This window comes from Varroa destructor, unplaced genomic scaffold, assembly GCF_002443255.2.
Source record: "Varroa destructor unplaced genomic scaffold, Vdes_3.0 BEIS01000007.1, whole genome shotgun sequence".
NCBI lineage: Eukaryota > Metazoa > Arthropoda > Arachnida > Mesostigmata > Varroidae > Varroa > Varroa destructor.
The window spans coordinates 24,924,021-24,936,268 of NW_019211460.1; the positions used below are offsets into that span (position 1 = coordinate 24,924,021).

A 12,248-nucleotide genomic window follows, 5' to 3' on the forward strand; every position below is an offset into this window, starting at 1 on the left:
GTTTTTAATCATTTGTAACTGTTTTTTGGCCTGAATAACATGTTTAAGTTTTCAAGCTATATAAGATCTTGATGGTATGTTCAGCAAAGGAACTGCTAGCCGCTTGCCATTTTTCGCACAACTTTTTTGACGGTATCAATGATTTTATCCATTTGTTTGAGCTCGGCCTTAGTCGTGGCATGATCTACATGCAGTTTCATTGATCGATCGATGCAATTGCCAGTTCGAGCGTGAAGCACGGTACACGGAGTTGCCTAAATAGTGCGTGCCGCTACGTGCCGTGCTCCTGCGTAATGAGGACAAGACGAAATCGTCACCAAAACATCGACCGAAATAAGTTCGTTATCGTCACCATATCCTATACATATCAATCGACAATGTGACAACGTAACGACAGAAACCGCATATCACTACAGAACAATCGAGCGACGTCGAACGACTCTCTCGGCTCGAAAATTCCCACACAATGTCACACTTTTGCTGGTAGCCACCAGCAACGGCAAAAACAACGAGAGATGGGGAGCAATGGACACCAATGTGAACGATCCCTTCGAAATCGGCCGTGTTGCTATAGTACTTTTTCCAGTTGCCGTATTTGTTGCGTGCGGCAAATCGTAACCTTTTTTTTCTTTCTACATTCTCTGTTTATTTTTTATGCTGTTGTCAATGTCTTCGTATACCTTTCCCGCGCTCCGCCTTTGCCTTCGCGTGCTGCTTCTGTTCGGCCGTTTATCATTAGTCTCGTCCCGAAAATAATGGCAAAATAAATCAAAGCAGTCAATTTGATCGGATCAATATCAGATGCCACCATTACGGCGACACCATTGTCGTTGTCGCTTTTGGCGTCGGTAGCTTTTCGTCGTTGATCGGCGCCGGCTCTTGTCGCCAATCAAAGAAAGCAAGGAAGCGTCGCAGTGAAGAATAGTATTCTAGCATTGGCACTTGTGCCAGCATCTGCAATAGCACGTTGGCAATGATGGCAACAGTTGTAGATCGTGAGCGAGCTGACGATGGCGACCTGCGTAGAGAGTGTCAGTCAGACGCTGTACGAGAATGAGCCATAGGACCGCGCGGCGGCGCAAACAGGAACAAAGCGAGAAAAAATCGTATGGCAATAATTTTATACTATATGATAAGTTGGATGGCGGAAGCAGGAGCGATAGCGCGCTGGGATAGTTGACGATTTATGATAGTGATGAGAAATATATTCATGGTTTGGCAAGATGTTTTTCTTTTGCAGCAGTAGCAACCGCTGTAAAACACTCTCGTGTGTTTACGGCTGTGTAATTCAGTTCCTACTAAAAATATGTAGACGCACAGATGTACAGGTTCCAATACAAGCGTGATACGTTTTTTCTCAAGTTCAATTTGCCCCTTTCGCCGTGTGGTCGCGTATCGCTACGGGCAGACACGCGGAATACGATAGCGAGAAACGGTGTTTCTGACGTGCAGCACCGTAGACAGCAATATTTCCAGCGAAGCACCAAATTGGCAAAGCTACCGCCATTATTGTTGCCACCGAACGCTGTGTTCAACAACCAAACGCTAGTGAGCATGTCATGAAAGAGACAAGGTAGACCCAGAAAATTGACCTTCCCACGCTTTTCCTGCAAGACCTATCTCTCAACTATAATACCGTCAGCTAACTAGCGAGGCCATTATTAAGAAGCAGTTATTAACCGAGCGCCAACTAATTAACGTTCGCGCAATGTCGATATGGCTGAACAGTTGTTTGCGACTTGAATCAGCTGTTGTTGTTACTGCTGATGCTTTTTCAGTCGCCGTCTGCCAATACTGTTTGAAGGCAGGAATGCTAGGTCGATCGCTCGCTCTTAACAGTGCGACCTACTAACAGAGGCAAGGCGGTTCGGATTAGAACAGAAATTTCCGGTCCTATTCTTTAATGTCCGCTGCCTGCCTGCCTGCCTGCCGGGCGATGTTGTCGGCCAGCACCAGTTTGGCGTACTTGACTGCACCCTCCGTCTATCCGCCTTTTTGCCCCTTCTTCTCCCCTGTTGTGACAACGACGGAGGCGTCCGTTCGCCACAGCTATATCAAATACCAATAATACAATGTAGTTATTTTTTTTAGCAGACCGTAACGACTGCCACACTGATGGCTGTTCCAGCTGTCGTATATAAATCTGTGTGTTTGTGTGTCCATGGAAAATCTAACGGGGTGTGTGCACAGAACTACCCAGTCAAACAAGCATTATCAACGAAATATAAAAAATGATTACATTATATTATTTATATAGAGTGTCTTCTAGATCGGCTTGCGAAAGATGCGGAATCGCTCTTTTCAAGATAGTGTCGATTTTCAACTTTACCTGTTTCACGCTGTCCTTCTTTCGGGCAACTTTCAAAAATCAAGGGTGCCTATCATGGATTAGTCAAAAGGGTTTTCTAGACTGTCTAGATGCGTTCAGTCTTTCTAGAAAGCCACACTTTTTAGAGGCTGAGAAGCAGTTGTGGTACAACTACATACCGGTAGATAAATACGAGTGGATCGCTGTTGAAAATCCGGAGAAAGGGCCAGTCTAGCTTGACAAGAAGAGATTACCTCACAAAAGTGTCTCAGGACGCTCTGTTTCTTTCTCCATTTTCCCCGTGGACAATTATTTTCTGTTTCATTCAAGGATCGTCTTGGACAGTCTAATAAGTGTTCTTCGCCATTGTCGGTCTTCTTGTTATGCAGTTATGCTCTTATTATTGCGACTTGTGCGGCAACAGCTGCCGCACTAGTAGATAACGCTCTCGACGATGCCATTGTTAGATGCTGTTGTTGATGATAACATTATGATTGTTATTACGAGAGCTACGCTATGGCAGCTGAGATGCGCGGTACTTGTGCTGCAGGACGTTGTTAAGAACAACAGGCACTAAAGAGAAAAGCAGGGAAGGCTCAATTTACGTGAATTCGAACGACTTGTGCGTTGGTAGCATTCAGCTACGAATATGGATCACTGGGCGACAATGTGCCGTCGCCGTGAAGTTTAAGGCGCGTTAAGTACGGGTAGAAACGTGGCATTTTGTAAACGTCTATGCGTGTGAGTTTGTGTTAATGCAGCATATATATATATATATATATATATATATATATATATATATATATATAAAGCAAAAAGGCGAATTTAGAAGATGCCTTCTGATTCATCGATATACGCCCTACATATATATATATATATATATATATGTTGCTCTGTCGGTCTGATTGTCAGTCTGTCGTCAACGAGGTAGCAAAGAAAGCTTTCGTACAAGGAACACCATACCAGCACGATATCGCCAATGAGATATAAAGCCTACACAACGGACAGAAAGCCAAAATCTGAAGGGTAAATGAGCTTCGTCGCTGATGTGCGCACACAATCGCTCCGCCGTTACATGGCTAAGTTGGGTGGCCAATGGTCGTCTGTCAAAAGCTCTCGTTACGTTTCTCTACCTTTTTTGGTTTTTCATCTCAGTTGTCTGGCCTTTCGTTGCCTTTTCGAAGACTAGCAACAAATTGTCGGTTGGTAACAGCAATTCACACGAGGTTGGTGCTGCCTGTTGCCACCGAGCGCATGCTGTGGCCACCTGGCCACAAATTGTAAGCCTTACCTATGTAGCAATGTCAGCATAAGCCATCATAATCAGAAACAGCAGCTGCGGCCATCGCAGTATCCACACGACAACATTGGCAACGTTAGCAGTACAGATTCTTCACGATAATGCTCACGCAGACGGCATGATTCAGCGAGCGCTAGAAGAGTTATCGAGGTGCAGGCGAGCTCTGGGTAATTGAAAAACATCAACGGAACAACCGTAGAGATAACAGTGCCAGCAGATCGGGGATAGCAGCGGGGCGAGCACGACGACCGCCAATGAATTCGGCAATGGCCGGATTGCTACAATTGAAGTTTTGTTTCGTTTCTATCCCCACTCTCTGTCGTCTTCTTTTCTTCCGAACCCCCTCCTTTCTCTCTGGTTCGGATCTTTTCTCTTTCGCCGTTTTATGACTGCGATCCACAGCAGCAGCAGCAGCAGCAGCAACAGGAGCAGGACAAGTGGCACTGGCACAGGCGGTTCGCGTATGGAAAACCACAGCAGCAGCAGCAGCAGCAGCAGCAGCAGCACCACCACCACCACCACCACCACCATCACTGCCCCAGCCGCTGTTTCCATAACCGCTGGCCACACTGTCAGCATTATACTGCCGCAAGCCGCCGCCGCCGTCATAACGGTGGCCGCATTGACGCTGTCTTTACCTCTCAAACTTTCCCGTCTACGAGGCGTCCCAACCCGCTTGCTTTTCAACCAGCAGTATTTACAACTTCAGCATTTGTTATCGTCTAGCCAGACGACGTGATGCGGCTTGTGCAGCAAATTCTGCGACAGCGAAGATATAACTCGCCCCATACCATGAACAGGGGGGGGGGATGAAGGCTGTGGAAAAGCGCGAAAAAAAAAATAGAAGCAAGCATGAAAAGTAACTGAAAGGAGGCAACAACAAATAGCGGTGCAACTACAACTACAATGATGGCTACGTTCCCGGTCGGTTTTTGGATCTTTTTTTTCAATTTTTCTATTTCTCTTCCCCTGTCACTTCGCTTCCGACAGCGAATCACTTCAGTGTCGAGAAGATACGAACGGGATGGAGGGAAAAAGGGTGAAAGAGGGAAGGTACGAGATGGACGAATCTTCGACAACAAAGACAACGAGTGCGGCGCAGGTAGCATCGGCAGGCAGAGCTATATCGAATCGGACAAACTCAAACAGGTGTTGTCTAAATGCGTTGTCCATCGTTGTTTCATTGTCTTTACCGTCATGTGCCAACAGTGCTTACCTTCGTCCGTTTGTGACAGACGGTATTGTTTTACGGGCGGATAACGAATGTTTACTGAAATCGTTGAGGGAATCATGGGCGAGCAATATCCTCATCACCCTATAACGAACAAAGGAAGCCATCTAGATATCGCTGCTCGGACGACTAAATGACGAATCATTTGCAAGTTTCCGCTGGCGGTGCTAGCGCGTCTCTAGGGGGCTAATGCGGCAGAAACCCAATATGGTTTTTGCCAGGTTTTTCATACATCAAATAGAATGCTTGCTTCGTCATTGTTTAACATGACACAATTCATTAATATTATTTCAAACAATTAGCAATACAGAGAAGACCGGGCTGAGCTGTTGGCCAAATTTGGTTTGCCACAGGCAGCTACCTCTACGAACGATACTAGCCGGTGTTCGATTTCTGGTTTTTCGTTAAATGTACGCTTATGTAGAAGTTTTCGATATCGAACACGATTTTGAAGCTAATAAGTGGACTCGATGCCTAGTACAGGGTGTCTACCTACAATCGAGGTAGCACAGTTCGTCAACATGATGCGGCGAGCTGGCATTCCCCGTAAGCGATGTTAGGTTCAGCGAACGCTAATCTCTACTGATCTGATGATCATTTATGGCTCGTCCTTTCCTGAATGGACAAAATTTTCTGCTGAATATGCATAGGTAGAACGCTCGACAACGATAAAAAAAAACCCGAACGGGAAAAATCACAGTTATTAAAACTACTTAGTGCATAGAGGGGAAAAATTCAATAGCGATGCTCCGTTCTCGTCGAACGGACGTAGATACAACCACAGTGGTAACAGCGTTATACAGCAAGGATCAACGATGTGGTCAACGGTTTCGGGTTGAATAACTTACTGCAGATAAGCAAACTATGGCTGTGTATAATAACCATACATTGCTAGCGTCGTCCGCAGCAACCGTTGCCACCCATAACTTTGAAGGTTAACAAACTCACTGAAGAGTAACTATGCGAATTTGTGTCTACTATATATATTAGATTGTGTATGAATTTATACATTCGCCATAGAAATCGTCTGTCGGGTGCTTTGCAAATGAGATTTTTCCTTCTGATTTTGACATAAGGCGATTCTGCTCTTGCGTCGCAAATTTACATCGTATGCACTGTCTCCTAACAAGAAGGCAGGCATTTTTCACAATATTTTTCAAAGAAAAGGAAAATAATGCGTGAAGTGTGTCGCTGACGACTGCCCTAACGAATAATTGGGCCGTCGCTCGTATCGTTAGTTGGCGACCAGTACTATGTCACTTGTTTCCGGATGACGAAATCCGCTACCGGATGAGTAATTAAAAAAAAAAACGTTCGCTGGCTCTGTTCGCAACCGGCACCATTTTTAACACCTGTTTATCATAATTTCGTTTATCTTGAACGATGAAACCGCACTCGTCAACATGAACGGAGAAGCACCACCAGCGCTAAACGTGTGCGTACTACGTGATTCACGGACGTGTGCTATCCAGCTCCACCATAAATATTCGAGAACTGGTAAAGAGTTGAGGTAACAGTGAGAAGTGTTATTCTATCGGTTCTCACTGCATTTTCAGACAATCAAATCCGATATCGCTAATGATCTTTTCCAGATTTTGTTTTGGTTCCTGATGAATGGAAATAAGCTCCTCAGTAACCGGCCATAGAAGGAGAACTATTCTATTTCATAGTCAATATTTGTATGCTACGGGACGTTCCATTTATCAAATGATCGTCTTCTGCAAACAAAATTAAGTTAAATTTGAAACGAAGCAAGCCGACAAGATCGGTTGACCAAACGTTCGTGACATATTATGCACATACGTAAGCACAGAAGCCCCGTTCGAATGTACCGAAACAGTACTTAAATGGATTCTTATCTTCTCTCGAGCACCATAAAACGACGACAACTCGCCGCTTCCGACCCCTGCCAACCAGCCAGCCAGCCAGCCAGCCAGCTAATTACAGTAATACGTAATAAGTCAGCGACGCTCGCTGCGTAGCTGTGCATCCACAGGGGCAACAAGAGCTGCGTGCGGTATAAAATGTGGTGAAACTAGCAGGGTGCTTAGAATTGTCTATTACCACATTGTCTTCTGTCTGTTCACGAGAAAACGCTACATGTCCGTCAGTAATGCTAGTCAAGCGATGCAGACGTATGATACTTATCGTACTTGAGCGTCGAGTATCGAATTGGATGGGAGAACCAGTGGAGGAAGGCGGCGGCAGAATGTTAAAAGAGAGAAAGTGGACGCGTCGAAGAAGGATTGACTTGTGTGCGTTTAACAGCTCCCCATGGTCATAGCGATGGTAGGCGCGGATTGGCGCGAGCGGGCGCGCTGTGACGCGTTAACACTTCCGACGTTTTCGACAGCAATTACCACCACTACAACTACCTTTACCCCTAGCCCTGTACCTTTTTACGGACGTCTAGATACAGTAATAGTGGAAATAAATATCGCTTTGTGTTCTAGCTGCCAGTGGGCTGCCACTCACTCGCAAGTCAATTCTAAACTTCTTGCAGTTCTTTGACGCGTGCTTAGTCGAGCAGCATCAGCATTGGCAGCACCAGAATCATCCGCTTGTCTAAATCTGTGCTTGCCAATAGTGAAGTATCCTGTGTTTTCTATTCTGACAAAAACAGCAGCGAAGACATTGGCAGAAAAAATAGCTAGTGTTACTAGCTGATCTGTCTTGTCAGTCTGTACTTTGTGCAGCCTTCCATAAACAAGGACAACCGCTCACATATTATAAAAGTTAGGCAAAAAAAAAAGCACTACCATATTGGTTACGGCGGCGCATGTGACGTACCGGTTACTTATAGTTACACCCATTATTAGCGGGGTAGTTCCTGTCAGCGGTTTCGATAATACCTTATGCGACGGTAGTGGTAGCGTGTCCATGAGCCACTGCTCTGTTATCATGATGCTGTTGTTGGTTGTTACGTTTACGGCAACAGAGAAGAAAGTGATTTTGATGAATTTTTCGACCATACCATATATGGCCGCTGTCAGCACCCCTACCGTTCTCACTCTTTTTCGACGTCAATGATACCTCGGCGACTGCTGGAGTGCTCTTCACCAACTGCAGTTCGGAACGAACAACGTTATAGAACAAGAATAGAAATAACGTCACCAACAACTAGCCAAGGCAAGCAAAACGAGCGGAGCTTGTATAGCGCGGCGTAGCCCAACCGGAGGCAAGGAGAGGTGTTACTAGTTCGGGGCTGTTACAACAGGGACTGCTGGCCACCATGTTGTCTGTAGCAGCGACGGGACTAATAGTGACAGCAGCGTCATTATCATGGCGGCATACGGACTCGGCCACTGGGTGAAGCCGGACGAAGCTCTGGCCACCTCCTTTCCCATTTCCAAGGTAGTTTCTGTCACACCGACTGTGTGTCGACACCCGATGCGATGATCGTGATAGCATCTACGAGTTATTACTTTGATCAGACTATCAACGCCGTCAGCAACGTACCACGGCGCGATCGACTCATCAGCGCTCCTTGCAGTAGCAACAGTAGCTGCATCAGCAATAAACAGTAACGTTAGAATCAAGACGCGGTGCATTTGTCTATACCATTTATACTGTCCCTGTCGTCGCTGCCGTCGTCCTGATCGTACCGTGGATGTCATGACACGTGTATGCGCGTCCGCCTATGTTTTATTTCTGTAGCCGCTCTCGATGACGCCTACCGGTGCCTACTCTACTAGCACTTATTCAAGTATCTAGAATAAATATATTTGCTAGTGCAGTAAGTGAATGAGATATAGACTAAAGCCTTCATCGCTATCGTATCACGCTGCTGATGTCACAGCTAGCTGGAAATAGTTTCCGTTCATCGTAGTCGTTCGTGGTTGTCATCTAGCCAGCGCGCCATACAGGACAATTAAAATCGGGCACACTAAGCATCCAAACTTAGCTAGCAGTTGTCGAGACGCGTTCGCGTACCAGAAAGAAACACAGTGGGCCACTGGGCGTTCTTACCCATCAATCGGTCATTGTCGCTGGGTCGACGACAAGCATCCCAACAGTAACATCACAGACCTTAACTAAGTATTGCACTACTCTACGCCAATGTCAAATATTATACACGAACGAGATAGAAAATCTAAACGACTATGCGCATCCATACCTGTATTTTATCGATTGTGGACCTCGACGTTTTCGCCTAATCGGAGGCGATCATGATGCCGGCAATGGGCGACCCGCTAAACCCGAGCTATAAGACGAGTCCCTTCTTCGTCAGCTTCGTATCCTAGTCGCTTCCTTCGAAGTTGACGCACTCAATGAACTCGCTCGGTCCCTAGCAAGTTGCTCTTGTTTATCGATGTTGTTCTCATCGCTGATCACCGGCTTGCTGGATACCGGTCTACAGACGCTGTATAGTGCTAGTTGTCAACGGGTTTTGTCCGATGCCAACAACAATATAATACGCCTATTACATCCGTAGTATGTGAATATGTTACATCAGTCTGCTAATACTGTTACGAGGCAAGCGTTGGCAAAAACGGCAAGGCGACAAGAGTCTCTTTACGTGGAGCCGTACAATGTTCGTATCTTATCCGTCATATATTAATCTGATAGGGAGATACACTTGTGCGTAGGATCGTGTACAACATTGTTCCTGTTTGAGGATGGATATTGCCCAGCTGCCTTCGGCCTCTACTTGTGAATTACCGTAGAAAATGATATCGAAAATCCAAGTCACAATGCAATGCAAGGAACAGGTCACGTGTACGAGCAACTGTACCGGTACCGGCGAGAACAATTTGTCAACGCTTAGTTTGAAGCCTGCTTCTACGGCAACAACAGCGGTGGCGGTAACTGCAGCATAAATTGAGAGCGTCCTATTATTACGCGACGCTTATTTCACCTGTATTAAATACGCTAATACACATATAATATATTCTATTCATGAATGACAGTTGTGCCCTAGCACTCGGGTGATTGTTTGGCTCACGGGCCGACCGCTTGTTGGCTGAACGCGAATGCGCCATAATCCATCAAGGACTACACCGCTTGTAAAAATTACAGATGGAGATGTCGAAGCGAAAGATCATCAAACCGGCTAGCGAAGTAGACGACGAACCACGGGGAAGTCAAGAGCTTGGCCCCTTTCTATTGCGTATTGCTCATGTCCGACTTGATGACTCGCTTACCGCAGATGAAAAGCATTATAGCTGCGTCGACGTGCAGACGGGCAAACGCGGCGTCCGGCGTCTACGTATACGATACGTGCGTACATACAATTACAGTAAGCTGAACACATCGATTTTAGTGGGGGGGGGGCAAATATCCGTTCGGACCACAGATAAATGAACAGCTCGAACGAAGCTAAAATAAACAAAACAGCGACATTTCGGCTCCCACAAGGGCGGTAGCAGCAGCAGCAAGAATAACGGCCGCTGGTGTCGCCCGTAGCGGCGACAGAATCAGTTACCGTGGATGTTCGAACGACGCCGCTGCCGACGCCAGTGCAAGGCGCTAAAAATGTCGCACTGTGAATCTGTCTTTCTGCTTCTTTGTATGTCCAGTTTTCTACTTGTCGAAAAAAGATGATGAAATCAAACCACTCTTATACCAGCGACAGCAGAGGTGAGGGTAAGAAATCGATCCTCTGTTCTTGCACGATTGAATGCCCTAAAAGAAGGGCTTAACAACACCACATATACAAAAGGGCAAGTTAGGTCACATCGCTACTAGCAGTTTCATAGCGATCGCTTGAGGCTGGAACACGTCCATCTCGTATTGTCAGTGATTGCCGCTGCAGAACCGGGATTTATCCAAGTCGCAAGTGTCCCCCTTACAACATCCATCAGCGGCGAGCGCTACCAACATTTATTGTAAATAATTCATCGCTTTAGTTCCACTTTAGCATAATTAAGTTTTGAACTTATGGTCGTCTCAGACTGGCGTTTCCTGGACCCTTTAGGGGTGTTTACAGATAAAAAATAATACAAATCTTGTGAAGTTGGTATTGGCGAACCGGTTTGCTTTTATTTTGTATTGTATACCCCCTGCATTCGAACAGTTCAACGGGCCTACTAAAGACCTCATGCTTCTACTGCAATTCTCTTTACTCTGATGAATCCGTTATGTATATATATATATATCCCATACGAGCTCATTTCTGTTAAAAGATGACATGCTCCACACAACGTTGTCAGTACCGTCGTTAGTACTGCTGCCCTGGGCTACTGCTATTCTCTTATACATGCCTATTCAAGCCGCACTTCGCTAAAAGACGTATCTGTGTATATGTACAGATGACTTTTTGTCTACTACTGGCTTTAAAAGAAAGCCAGCGCGAGGACGGCCGGCCAAGAAATGAAGAGAGATTATTCCTTGATTTCCAGCCAATGCTGCTGCTGCTGCTGTTGCATTTCGGAGAACGTAAGCTCAAACGTTCGAACGCTATGCGAGTGTATAAGTGGGGTTGCTCCTTGTAGCGCTTCGGAACAAGAGTCGACGGAATCGCGATGGGAAAGCAGGAGAGTGAAGGAAGGAGGGAATCGTCGCTACTTGGGCAAATCGATCCACTCCATGCCTTTCTTAACGTTACTCTCTTTGGGGTCAGAAAGACATGGCGCACATGGAATCGATTTTTGTCATCGATCCGCTGCCATAACAATCGCTGGAAATTGTCGTTTTAGCTACGAGCAAATAATAGCACTATCACTTCAGAGACTACGACAGCGACGCTTTGAATGTTGGGATGTTGTGCCCACTTTTGATGTTGCTAACACGGTTGTCATTTGGAAGTATTGGCAGTGGGCAACGTCTTGCCCGCCAAGCCGACGTGTTACATATAATGCATTTTTACATCTACCTAGTTATGTCTGCGTTTTTGCGTGTGACTTAAAACGAATATTTTGGGACATACAAGTAGACAAACGTGGATGAAAGAATAAGCCTGCTTTATTTATTCATCCATTTTTCTTGCTAGCAACAACCAGCAATAGCAATAACAAAGAACAAACAAAACAAGACTTACATTGTCATTTTTGCCACTACTTTAACTATCGTGACGATATTATCTGTAATGTTGTTTCGTATTTAGGCAATGAATAAAAAAATGTAACTCCGTTTTATTACAAAATTACAGATTTTGAAATTTTTTTTTTTTACCAGCAACTAACTTTCGGTCTACACTTCCTGTATACTAAACTATTCCGATTTAAACCACGAGGGAGTACTACGGGAGTCACTCAGGACGGAGCTCGCGGCATAACCAGGTTTACTTCAATCTGTTATGGAAACCGGAGTGCCAGCCCTAGTTGGCGGTTCTAGACGCCATGTTTCTTTTCATTAGTTGTTGACTATCTAGTTTGTTGCATCGGTGAAAAAGGGACCCATGGTACCTGCGCTTCTTACAAATGCACGGACGTGCAAGGTGTATTAATGTTTTTATTTAGATTCACCAA

At 45.5% G+C, this 12,248-nt stretch overlaps 1 protein-coding gene and 1 long non-coding RNA gene across 5 annotated transcripts in view; one reads left to right on the top strand and one right to left on the bottom strand.

The window, feature by feature from the left end:
* Positions 1 to 12,248, bottom strand: part of LOC111255035 (uncharacterized) — a 564,494-nt gene that overhangs the window by 388,383 nt on the left and 163,863 nt on the right. The gene's annotated exons all lie outside the window — the stretch shown is intronic.
* On the top strand, positions 1,587 to 11,928 carry LOC147754481 (uncharacterized). Its single transcript, XR_015316790.1, has 2 exons — positions 1,587 to 3,049; positions 3,221 to 11,928. It is a non-coding gene; the product is annotated as an uncharacterized LOC147754481 (long non-coding RNA).